The sequence below is a fragment of the Chiroxiphia lanceolata genome, chromosome 2 (genome assembly GCF_009829145.1).
Source record: "Chiroxiphia lanceolata isolate bChiLan1 chromosome 2, bChiLan1.pri, whole genome shotgun sequence".
Classification (NCBI taxonomy): domain Eukaryota; kingdom Metazoa; phylum Chordata; class Aves; order Passeriformes; family Pipridae; genus Chiroxiphia; species Chiroxiphia lanceolata.
In genome coordinates this window covers 37,050,738-37,063,242 of record NC_045638.1, presented here as the reverse complement: position 1 = coordinate 37,063,242, position 12,505 = coordinate 37,050,738, and positions in this window count along the sequence as shown.

Here is a 12,505-nt window from a genome sequence, read left to right as displayed (position 1 = left end):
CCCTCTGTGTCCTCACAGATCTGACTAAGAGAAAATAAATGTTCAGAGGCAGGAGGCAACATGGTTGTAAGCTAACGTCTGTGGTACTCTGGATGCGGGAGCAAGTTGCTCTGGATTTCAGTCTATTCAAAAGACTAGTTTTGAATTTTGTTACATAATCATGAGAAAAGAGACAGGGCTAATCTTGAAAGCTAGAGCACAAAACTTGGCAGGTGCTATAACTGCTTGGGTGTTGCATAACATACCCCCTCCCACAGCAGCTGCATTTCAAAAGGAGTGAGTAGTGTTCTGTTCTTCAAAGGCTACTTTAGGCACTGCCTCAGGAGAGGACTCCCAATTTTTGGCTCCTGAATAGATGAAGATGCCACCTTTGTGGTGCTGACTCAGACATCTTGGCTTTAACAGAGCGACAACCACACCTCTCTGTACAGAATTTCCTCTTGGCTTGGTGACTCCTCGTTAGCATGTGTATTTTATGAATTCCTAAGTCTTGCTTAATTTTGAAAAAAAGAAAAGTATTTGATTTAAATACTGTTCTGGACATTTTATATCCAGAACATTTTGCGTATTTTATTTGTAACCAGAATTTTTCCTGTTTTTCCCTCCTATTTCTTTAGACACACTAACATCTCTAGCAGTACCACTTTTTCAGTATGAAAATGACTGAGAGTGATTACTTTTATTTTAAAGTAGTCAAGAAGCAACTTGTTTATGATAAAAACAAGGTTGGAGGTATGGGAAAACCATCCTGCTTACACTTAAAAATTAAATTAATGCTACCACAATTTATGGGAATTGACCCTGAAGCATTTTTGAATGTTAACAGCTATTTTGTTAAAATTTTATTAAAAAAAAGGTCAGATGAAACCTTTTTCTTTTTTTCTTACCACCATGCAAATTGATGAACTTTAAAACTAAAACTTGTACATATTAATGGGCAGAAAATAGCAGTTATGTTTTGTTAAAAAGTGTAAGACAAATATTCTGTCTACATAAAGCAAGCTAGTTTAGCAGGAAGTCTTCTGAATGCCAAATTCTGCCTCATGTATTCACAAAAGTAACACTTCATTTTGCAAGCTGATTAATTAATTAATTTCCTTGACTTGTTAGGTTAAAGGTTGAAGGAATGAAGCTTTTGGGTGTGATGCAATTTTATTGTACAGTTTCATTTTAACAGAAGCTTTTAAACCTTTTTAAGTTTTTGAGAAAATCTCACTAAAATGGCAAAAGCTCAGAACCTGTACTTGTAGAGGTCTTTCTTACTGATCTGAAGAGAAATAAAATACTAGAGAGAAAACAGACATTTTGAAGTCCGTCATTCTGGGAGTTTTCGTTAGTGTTCATTAGCACCTCTTCACTCTTTTTGGAAGACTAAAAAAGTTCGGCATGTATTGTTCGCTTCTATTATTGTTCTTTATGTCTTTTATTTCTAAATTATATCAGTAGTCGAGGAGAAAAGACAACGCAGAAAGAACCGTGTCTTGCAGAATATACCACCTAAGGAGTCTTTCTGCTGGGCCTTTTGCAATGGGACATGTCTATCTCGTATTGGCCTCATAAACCACCAGCGTGCTTGCAACAAATGTGGATAGAACATTCTTAAATCTTCGTTCGCGAAGCCTAGCCATGATATCAGTAGTACTTGTCTGCAGATGGTTTGATAATTTTTAAACTGCAATGATAGCAATTCTGCAGGTCAAACTGAATTGTATTTTCATGAGTGATCTGGGTGACTTGTCCCAGCTGATGGTCTACCACAGAGCTGTAACCATAACCGTGACTTCAGCAGTACTAGAACAGGGCTGTCTTGATGAATCTTGGTAAAGCTGTTTTCAGGTTTCTGTCACAGATGCTAATTGTGGCTTTTCAAATTCTTAGGATATAATCTCTGTAATGTGGGAAACAAATGGAAGGGAATAAATCAATCTTTTGTCTTTATCTCTTATTTGTAGTATTACTAACTTTTGAATGGATGAAACATATACTTCAATTGTTTAAATCATCACAAATGCATAGTGTGGTGGTATATTTGTGCTTGGAAAGTTCTCTGTATTTTGCATTGTGTCCTGTTTTTGGAAGCAGCTAAGGGAAGAAGAAAAAACTGCCCATACTGTATTAAGACATTTGAAGAAATACAGTGTTAAAGTCAGGCACTGCTGATTGTGAATAAGAGTGGCACAACATAGTTGTATAGATGAAACTGAATAAATTTACAATAACAATTTGGCTAGGAATAAAGACTTATGTTTTTGCTGCTGAAGCAAATCTCTCAAACATCCATTTGATTGCATTTGGAGTGATCTCAAAATGTGTAACCTGGATTAATTTTGGATAAGACTAAGTCTGAAATAAAAACTGAAATATAGTAGATTCTGTTTGAACATAAACAGGTTTTTTTACTGTGAGGGTGACCCAGCACTGGCACAGGTTGTCCAGAGAGGTTTTAGAGTCTTCATACTTGGAGATAGTCTGGGCAACCAGCTCTAGGTGGCCCTGCTTGAGCAGGGCAGATTGGAGATGACCTCTGGAGATCCCTTTCAGCCTGAACCATTCTGTGTTTCTGTGAAATTGGATGATGTGTTCTAGAACTCTGTCTGCTATTAGGGCTTCAGTCTGCAGGACTAGGCCAGAGCTAGTGGAAAGTAAAACTCTTGCCAAACGCAGGTCGCGTGGACATCTGGTTCTCAGCAGCCGCTATCTTAGTTCACAGGCTTTCTATTGCTAAGGGCTACTTGCCAATGCAGTAGCATCATGTAGAGCTGAGTTAGCAAGTCCTTCAGTGTTGGTTTATTTGCTCAGGAGCACATAGATACAGCAGAAAGCGCAGGCCAGAAATTGATACAATTAGTTTGCATATTGGATCTGTACAGACATAGCCCCTTAAGACATTTGTTTCAGGTTACAAGGCTGTGGTGTTTGGCTGCCAGCATCTGATAGATAGGCACCAGGCCAATCTAAATGTGTATGGCATTGGAGTATCCAGCCAATCTGAATTTGTAGACTTTCCTGCTGGTTGCTTGATGACTTAGCACACCTTAGACTCTTTTCATTTAGCTCCATGTTGGACAATTATGTATTCTTTATGGCTGGCCAAAGTAAATGGAAGAAATGAATAGGAGAAGATAATACTGAGGTTGAATGGCACAGGAGACATGGGAAGAGATGAAAGTATTGCACTAGATGGTGGGGGAGGATGTATATAGCTTAGACTGGTATGATGAAAGTTCATCTGCACACAGTTCTGGAGCTTCTGCTGTGTATATTAGGTAATGGAATAATGCACTGACATGCTCTGACTGCTCAAAACAGGACTTCCAGGGCAAAATGCCATCCATACTTACTCACCCTGCTGGATAGCATTGTCTGCAATTTTTCTCAGGCTGTTTCTACAGGTATTCAATCTTGGTGGTGCAAAGAGACCTGGAATTCTCTAAGACGTTGTACTTCAAGAAAAGGTGACTTTGCTGCATCTGTATAAAAGCGCTACTGCAAAGAGCAAGTGTGAAAAAAGTCTGGAGCTTCCCTCAGGCTTGAAGCCAAGAGCAGGCTTGCAGCTGATTGTGAGACATCTGTCGTCAACAGGAGCTGCCAGTAGTGGAGCTGGGGGCTACAAATGAGAATGACAGAAGTACATGATGACCTAGTGAAAGAAAAGGATTTTCTAAGACAAAGGCTAGTAGTTCATGACCAGAAGGCAAAATAAACTATGTATGTGAAAGAAGACGATCAGGTATCTGTGGGCGGGTGGAGGAATAACTAAAGCATAGAAAGCCACACCAAGAAATAGGCTGTGAGTGAGCAGTATTGGGTACAGATAGTAAAATGCATGCATTGGTGAGAAAGGAAAGAGCGTGGTGGGAAAACAAATAGGAAATTAAGAGGAAAAGAGCCAAGAAATGAAGGATGCAAAATCCAAGAAAACACTCACTGCATTAAGGGAAGAAAAAACCCTCAAAAATGTATATGTACTATAGTAGTGTATGTATACACTACTTTTCTATGGGGTCTGTTGCTAATATTGCCAGAATGAATGTCAAACAGTTTAAATGCAATGGTGTTTGAGATGAACTCTCTTCAGCCGTACGTCTCCTAGGCAAATGTGTGAGAACTGCTGATCTGTTCATCTTGTTCAGATCACATGAATGTGAACACAGCAGAGCTTTGACTTGGTGTCCCTCTCTACAAATATAGAGGGGAAAAAAATGGAAAATGGAAAGAGAAGCCTTTCCTGGGAAGAAAGGGAGGGATCCCATTATTAACGAGAGTCATACAACATCCCTTCTGAAGGCGTGTTGAAATTTCCCATGGGAGGAAGAAGAATAAACAAAGGTCGGTATTACTAATAAAAGAAAAATAATTGGCAGCCAAGGAAACAATAATTATTTGATCACAGTGTCCTGAAAAGCTAGCAACAGAAACAATACTATGTTAAAAGCAACAGGCTGAATGCATCTCACTTGGAACCAACCCTATCTGTTGTTACACAGGGATGTGTTTGCCTTACTGCTCTGAGAGTAGTGCTCTGCCATGAAAATAAATACGCCCTGGCTTTTCACCTTTGCTACTTTACTTCTTATGACCGCAGTGTTCCTAAAGGTTTATTGTGTTTTACTTCTCAACACTATTGTGAAACAAGCAAGGAGTAACTATTATCTCTGCTTCACAAATGAGGAACAGAGCCTGCAGGTGAGCTGCATTTACAGCTGCACAGCTTATGGCAGGCAAGGGACTTTCCAAATCACAGGCTGGTAACTTTCTTTGCTCATTTTTTGTGGTGGCAGAATCAGTAATGGAATGTTAGTATTGGGAGGGCAAATATAATGTTTTTTCTTGAACAGTCAAGCTTACTTGACAGGAAATAAATGAACAAAGTTTGTTATTGAAAAGAAAATTTAAAAAAATCCCCAGATTTCAGCAATTTCAAGAGATCCATATAGTCTTGAAAAATACATTAATAATTAAATATTTATGTTTGTATTGCAGCAAGACGCTATTTAAAATGAGTACAATTTCGTTTCAAGTTCAAACTGTCAAAGCCTGTTAAGGCCAAATTGTAGCAGGCATTGTTATTTATTAACAGAGAGGTGTGTGGTGAGCTTGACAAAAGAAGGCCATACAATGCTCTGGCCATGTTTCCAGCCTGCCTGACGATGGGACTACAGCCCTAACTCTACCCTCAGTCAGATGTAACCTCTTTGAATGGAACCATCTAGTTTAGCTTTGTCACAGCGCAAACAGTTGTTCTGCATTCTCGGTGATCTTATCTTTCCTATCAGCATATAGTGAGCTGTGGGAAGGTTTGTTCCTAGGTCACTGGGGGCTACATAGAAGACACTGTGCTGTGGCAAGTGTCACTTTCTCAAGTTTGAGTGCATGCTAAGAGTGACAGAGGCAGTACTCTGGAAAGAGTTCAAGCTAATGCTGTTGGGAAGGGTGAGGTTGTGTAACATACGCTCAGTCCTCTGGGCTATAGAGTGGATGGGTATTGGATGTTCCCAACACACGAATTACTACCCTTCTGTGGGGACTGTAGCACACTGCTTTTCATCTTCAGGAAGACAAAGCCCTGTGGCTAGATCTTTACTGATTTTTTTTGTTTGTTTGTTTCAGTGATGTCCATTTCTTATGTTACTACTCACATTAGGGTATCTTCAAGAGCTTCAGAGTCATCTTTGCTTTCTTTAACTGCGTCTTTGAGTTTTTCTTCTATCTCCTTTGTATCTATGTTGAGCATCTCTGCCCGCTAAATGGGATCAGTCTTTTAGGATTGTTGCTTCTTGTTAGAGCGGTTACCTTGGAGAACAGAAGAGAAAGAAAAACATCACTTTGAATTGTCAAGACTTTTTGTTACAAAGTCATTATAAAACTGAATAGTGGTTACAAGCATAGTCATCTTTTAGAACTTAGTTGCTGCACAGGAGCGAAACATACCATGCAAATTGCTGTTTCTAATAATACTTGATGATGATGATGCCTCTAGCTTTTTAGGTATTTTAATGTTCAATATATTTGTGTTATTGAAAGAAAATCAAACCTGAAGCTAAGCTGATAGCTGAAGACTGATAGTGGTTCAGTGGTCATTGTTCTGGGACCCTTGCATATGGCTGTGTATGAAATTGATTGTGTTTCATTTTGTAGTGTTAATTTATGATAGGAATTTATACTATATATGAAGATAACTGCTCTTACTTCTGACATAGTTCTGCTAAGTTAGATATCAGCACTATTTTCCAAAGAGGTTGTAAATTTATCTTTCATTAGACATTTGTGTGCAACTACTTAAAAATGTCAACATCCTGAATTAATATGAAAGCAATCAGTTAAAATATGCCATTTTAAATGGTGATTCGAAAAACAGCATATTCCTGAAATATTTTTTCCCTTTTCAGTAACAAGTAATTTTCTTAATTGTAAGAAATAAAATAGCCACATTTTAGTTTCCTCTCTTGGTTTCCCTCTCTGAAAAAGGATGATAACAATGCTTCTCAATCTCCTTGCAATTCTTTGAGATATTTGAAAGAATAGTGCAAGAAAATAATTCAAATATTTTTAATAGTACTATATATGGTTTATTTTCCTTTGACTGTAGAGTATGCTTGAAAATCTGTTTTCTTCTTACCTGTTTCAAGAGGGGATAAAGAGTTTTTTTTCTCCCCAGCTAGATACTTTGATTAACATTAAAGATGAATGCCAACATGATTGTATAAATACTGCATTAGCATGCACTTCTAAAACCAGCCTGAAAGACACTCTTGGATTGTGCTACTCTAGAGTGACTGACATGGGTATAGACTAAACACGCACGTGTGTACCTGTGTGCTCGGACAAGAGCGCTTTGCACACGATGGGGCTGCTGGAGCAGCCGGTGGATGGTCCCAGTGCCAGGAGATGGCACCCGAGAGCACATCCCCCACTCCCACAGGTCAGGCGAGGGGTTGGTGCGACTGATTCCTGCCAGAAGTTCTTTGCGTGCTGTTCTTAGTGAAAGCTGCTCCTGTGCAAGGCCTGCTGCTGAAAAGGGGCCTAGGAAACTCGCATTTCGGAATTGTCACCCTGTGGATGTGAACTGTACATTATTTTTTTCTACTGAAAGTCACCAGTTTCTTTCCAGTCTTCAACGCTTGTTTTGCTTTTGCACTTTTTTCAAATCATATATTAAATGAATGCGTCCATTAGAATATATAAAAGGCTGCAATGAGGAGAATTGGAATGGTACAATTAGAGGAACTCTGCTTCCCATTTTGAACAAAAGCAGTGTTGACAAAAATCTACAGGAGCAGGTCAAGCTTTGTTGAAAAACATTCCATTTCCTGTTTTATGGGCACTACACTAAATGCAATCCTTTGCCTTTGATGGAACTAAGCACGCGGTTTGTCAGTCCTAATGGAAGCAGAATTCTTGAATGAGCCTAAAGTTCCCTTTTATAAGAAAGCAAGTAGGTAAGAACAATCCTTGGTGACCAGTCTGTCGCCTATTATTACTGGTTTATCAGAGCCTCCACCCATTCTATGTGGATAATGGACTCAATCCTTAACATAATTATTAGTCTAGACTGGAGACAAGTCAGGTTAATAGTTCCACAGAGAAGGGTTTTCCCCTTTAAAACCAGATGGTAGCTTGAGTCATGGTACTAAATCTGGAACATGCTCCTAAAGACTCTGATTTGGTCCCGTTGGCAAAGATTACTATACTGGGAACCACTCCCAGAAAAGGCAAAAACATGAATCACATGCTGTTTGATTCCCTGTTGAAAGGACCTAATGAAAAAGTCTTAAGAGCATCATAGGCTAAAGGTATTTTACATTAACAATGAGTTTCATTTCATATTTGGCCCCAACCTACTGCTGTACAGAAATTACTGTACCCAAATATCTGACTAATTTCTGGAAGTGTCGGATAGTACTTTTTGCTAAACTGTAATGTAAACCATACTTGATTTGATTAGGTTGCTATTTCCCCAGCTTGTATTGGATAGATAATCTGAAATGCCTTCAATTTGCCCCAAAAAGAGGAAATTAACTTTGCAGTTATATTTTGGCCTTGGCAACATCTTCAAAGGATGATCTCATAAAAAATAATAATAATAAAAAAGTAAAGAGTGTAATTCCTGCTTCATTAGCACTTCTTATAATACATCTTCACTAACGACTTACAATAATTCCTACTTCAAAACTATTCTGGGAAGTCAGGAAATTTGTGAGATAGGGATTTCTATGCTTATATCTGTACTGATCTAAAAAGCTGAGGAAGGTGGTCATTCATTTTTGGTTATGGAAGCAGAGTTTATCAAAGAAATCTTCTTTTTTTTACAGACTGTCTGAGAGCATTTATGTGTCTAGCTAGCATGGGTGAAGTAAATAGTTGATCAGCATTTCCATTATGAACCTTCATTTTCATTATTTAGTAATAGTAGGAATCCCTACTTTTATTTTTTTTCCAAGTGGAAACCTGGCATGTATATTCTCAGTCCAATTATTTTTGTATTTTTTGAGACAAATCAGTTTGTCCATTTTTAAGTTTTATGGGAGATCATAAATGTTTTTATGGCTTCAGATGCCTTATTGCATTCCTGTAGCGGTGCAGGAATTAGTTTAAAAAGAGTTCTGCATTAAAAGGAAAGTTTTCAATATATACTGTTAACCCATGATTTTTCTTGGGGTTTTTTATATTTTTCTTTTTTAATTAGAAAGTGACACATGGTACTATGTGCCATGTCTTATTTAACATTTAATATTATTTCACAGAAGTGTATTTGCTTATTATTGACTGCTTGGCACCATCCTGCCAGTGATCTGTAAACAAATACCTATTTTAAGTGTTAAGAGTCTGAGAAATTTGCAATTAGGTCTATACTAGGAAATGCCTTTGAAGGTAGTCCAAGTTCAGATATGGCATTGCAGTGTTATCTTAGACCTTTTTCCAAGCTAAAATCTAGGACTTTTTTTCCCCTCTCCTTGATTCACCTATCTGGCATCCATTCTCAGTGTCCATCAAAATTAAATGTGCCCCGTTAAGCTAAATTAAAGACTATTAACCCACACCTTTGTGAGGTAAAAAAAAATGAGGTTAGCTCATATTTGGACCAAATAAAACCAGTCTAGAATCATTTTCTTAATTTAAATAAACTCTTTCTTGTAATGTACAGTAGTAGAATGAAACAGAAATTAGTTTTAGTATCTCTAAATTTCTTTAAAAATTTATTTTGAGAGAAATAGAGTATGCTTTTAAGGGTGCAGTCACTGAACAGTGGTGCAAGATTAGATCCTCATAAATAAAAACCCCACCGTAATTCAGTGTACTTGAGTATGACAGCTTCTACTTGCTAGTAGTTGGATACAAAATATTTTAAGAGATTAACAAGATAAAAAGATCTAAAAACTTAAATTCTATATAAAATTGCCAAATGAAATGGAGTATCATCCTACTTGCTGGCCACGGTTCTTTGTATGATAAAACCCCTTGTAAGCAATACCTCCAGAGTATTAATGTTAGAGCAGAACGACCAGAAATTTAATAAGTTACAGAAATAAGTATTTGTCCGCACATTGGAATCCACAATTCTCTGAAAAGCTTATTAACTTCCTTGATGAAGAAATAACTTCATCACTGGGTTAAAGTAGTTTTTAATTTATAGAAATAAAGTGTATTTGCAATGCTAAGTAAGTCTGTAGATAAAACAGCCTATTTAAAGTCTGTAGACTTTTTCCTGATCAGTGTTTTCTTTGCCCATCCAATTTCTGTACTTCATTTTAATAGTGAGTCATAATGGTAACAGCAATGACAATGAAAACAATAATGGAACTTTATAAAAATACAATGTGTCACTTCACAAAAACGTTGGAAAGCAAGGGTATTCAGTGAACAAACACAGCCTGATACTCTGTTTTATATCACATATGTTTTAAATACACTGGAACTCTTGTGAAATTGGGGAACTTCAACAAAGGATGGGTCTCAAAAAGACAGGTGAAATGGTTGGCTGGGTGCCTGTCTTTATAATTGATGTTAATAGGCTCTACAGTTACAAAGACCTATGACAACAGCATTTGAATGTCCCTACTGAGCAGATTCTTGCAGAAACCAAAGTGTGCCAGCAATCCATGGTGATCCTGCTGTGGTCTAATTTCGGGAAAACACTTACAGTAAGTTTAATGATGACTCAAGCATTATTATTTAAGATGCTGGATTTATCTGTTCCAAACACATTATTGGTATCATCATCCTCATCATTATGAATGGTACAAAATCAGGCCTCAGACTGAGTAATCCTGTACGGTTCCAGGGAAGATGTTGCAGCTGAATGTCTGTCTTATTATTCTGTGACTGTGAGCATCAGTGTTTCCTCTCATGCCCCTCCATCTCTTTTTTTTCTTATATATGTGATTAGGTTAGGCTACCACGGTAGAAAATGAAGCCACCTATTTTAGGTTTAGAAAAGGCAGAGGCTGTTTTCACTAATTCAGGCCCAAAGAATATATTTTGTGTAGCAGCAGAAGGGTGAACTACTCATCCAAGAACCCTAGAACTCGATCTTTTATAAGGTGTAGTAAAATTTTCCTTTAAGTGAAATGTTTGGGTTTGTAGTACGTTGTCTCAGTAGCATCATTATAACAGAATTTAAGACCTAAATGAACGTAATTTAAGCAGGACCTCTTGTGGCTCAGTGATAACTGCATTCCTGAACCCTCCCTTGGCCATTGACTTTCTGCAAGTGAAAGAGTGAGAGAATCTTCACTGTGATTGACATCAAGAAGGGATCATCTCCCTGGGATGGTGATTGTGGGTGACTCACTGTCATCCTTCCTGCTGGACTGCAAATATGTATAATAATAGAGCTCTGAGAGGAGAAACATTCTGGCAGTGTGCTACTTGTGTCAAGCCACAGGGATTTCGGATTTCCTTGGGTAACCTTACAGTAGTATTCTGAACTGGCAAACCTGGTAGAAAAAGAATTATTCCAGTGAAGCAATACCCTCTTTTATGTAATGATTTCCTTTATTAACAAGCAAAACATAAAGCATGTAACTTTAAAAAAAATAGTCTGTACTAGAGTCATGCTGACGTGAAATCGTGTAAACACGGGAACATATGAAACATGAGAGAGTGGGCAATTTCATTACACAGAACTTGGTTCTTGGCAGTCGTATCAAATTAGAAAGTTTGTTTTTTCTGAGGCTGCCATTTCAGAGACATTTATTGGTATATGATAACCTGCACAAGAAATGAAACCTTTCTGTGGCTTGGCTGTTGTAGCTACTATTGGACCACTGGTGGTGAAAAGATGATGAAACATTTTTCCTGAAATCATTTTGGTTTTGTAATAATACAAAACCAAATTTCATAACCTTGCTTTAGAATCAAAGGCTAATTAATTGGTTTTGTTTTATTGGGATATATTGTAATGCTTGTATCCTACATGAGCAATATATGAGAGCAAGAGGGCACAGTCTTAATCTATGCCAGGAGAGGTTTAGCTTCGACACTAGGAAGAAATTCTTTACAGAGAGAGTGACCAGATGTTGGAATGGGGTGCCCAGGGAGGTGGTGGATTCACCATCCCTGGAGGTATTTAAGAAGAGACTGGATGTGGCACTTAGTGCCGTGGTCTAGTTGACAAGGTGGTGTTAGGTCAAAGGTTGGACTTGATGATCTCAGACATCTTTTCCAACCAAGTTGATTCTCTGAATATAATAGAACTAAAATTATCCTTTAGAATTCAAATATTTCTGAACATTTTTGTTTGTTTCTTTGGGTTTTTTATTTGTTTGGTTGATTTTTTTAATATTAGTTAATTGATGCATGGCTTAGGATGTTTAACTGTTACTTTATTCATAGTGTAGAACTTGGAGTGAAGGAATTCTCACCTAACTTTAGGGGTCAATTAAGTCCCCTAAATAGCTGATGAGAAGAGATGGAGACCTGCTGAAGTCCTATCTTAGGAAATGTGTGGCTGTGTAAGTGGAAACGATTATTCCTGGCAGCTGCCTTTCTTTTACCCATGAGGGCTATGTGGGAAGTTTGTGTCTACCCAACTGCCTTGAGCAACGTTTTTAAGCTGAGGTTTGAATCACTTTATAAATGTATAGAAATCAGGGACCAGTTTAAAAAGTGCAGATTTAAAAAAATAAGAAATATTACCTCTGTGGTTTTTTGTTGTTTGGGGTTGGGTTTTGTTTGGTTTTGTTGGTTTGTTTTGTTTTCTCCTGAATGCATGGAGTTTATTTTTTAAATGTTTCTTAGAAGTTTCATGGGATAGAAACTTCAAAATTAAACCTGAGGGGTTCAGTATCATCACAAACACTGGGGGCTAAGTTTTTAAGGAAAAGATATTAAATATCCCATGAATCATGATGAAATTGTGAAGAGTGTGCATACTGATAGGCAGAGAGAGCTTTTTGATTAACCATGTAACTGTGACCTGTTATTTTTTTGCTCATTGCTATCATTCTTACTGATAGTAGTGGTGTTCTCATTGTTAGTAGCAACACATCATTGCAGACCTTAT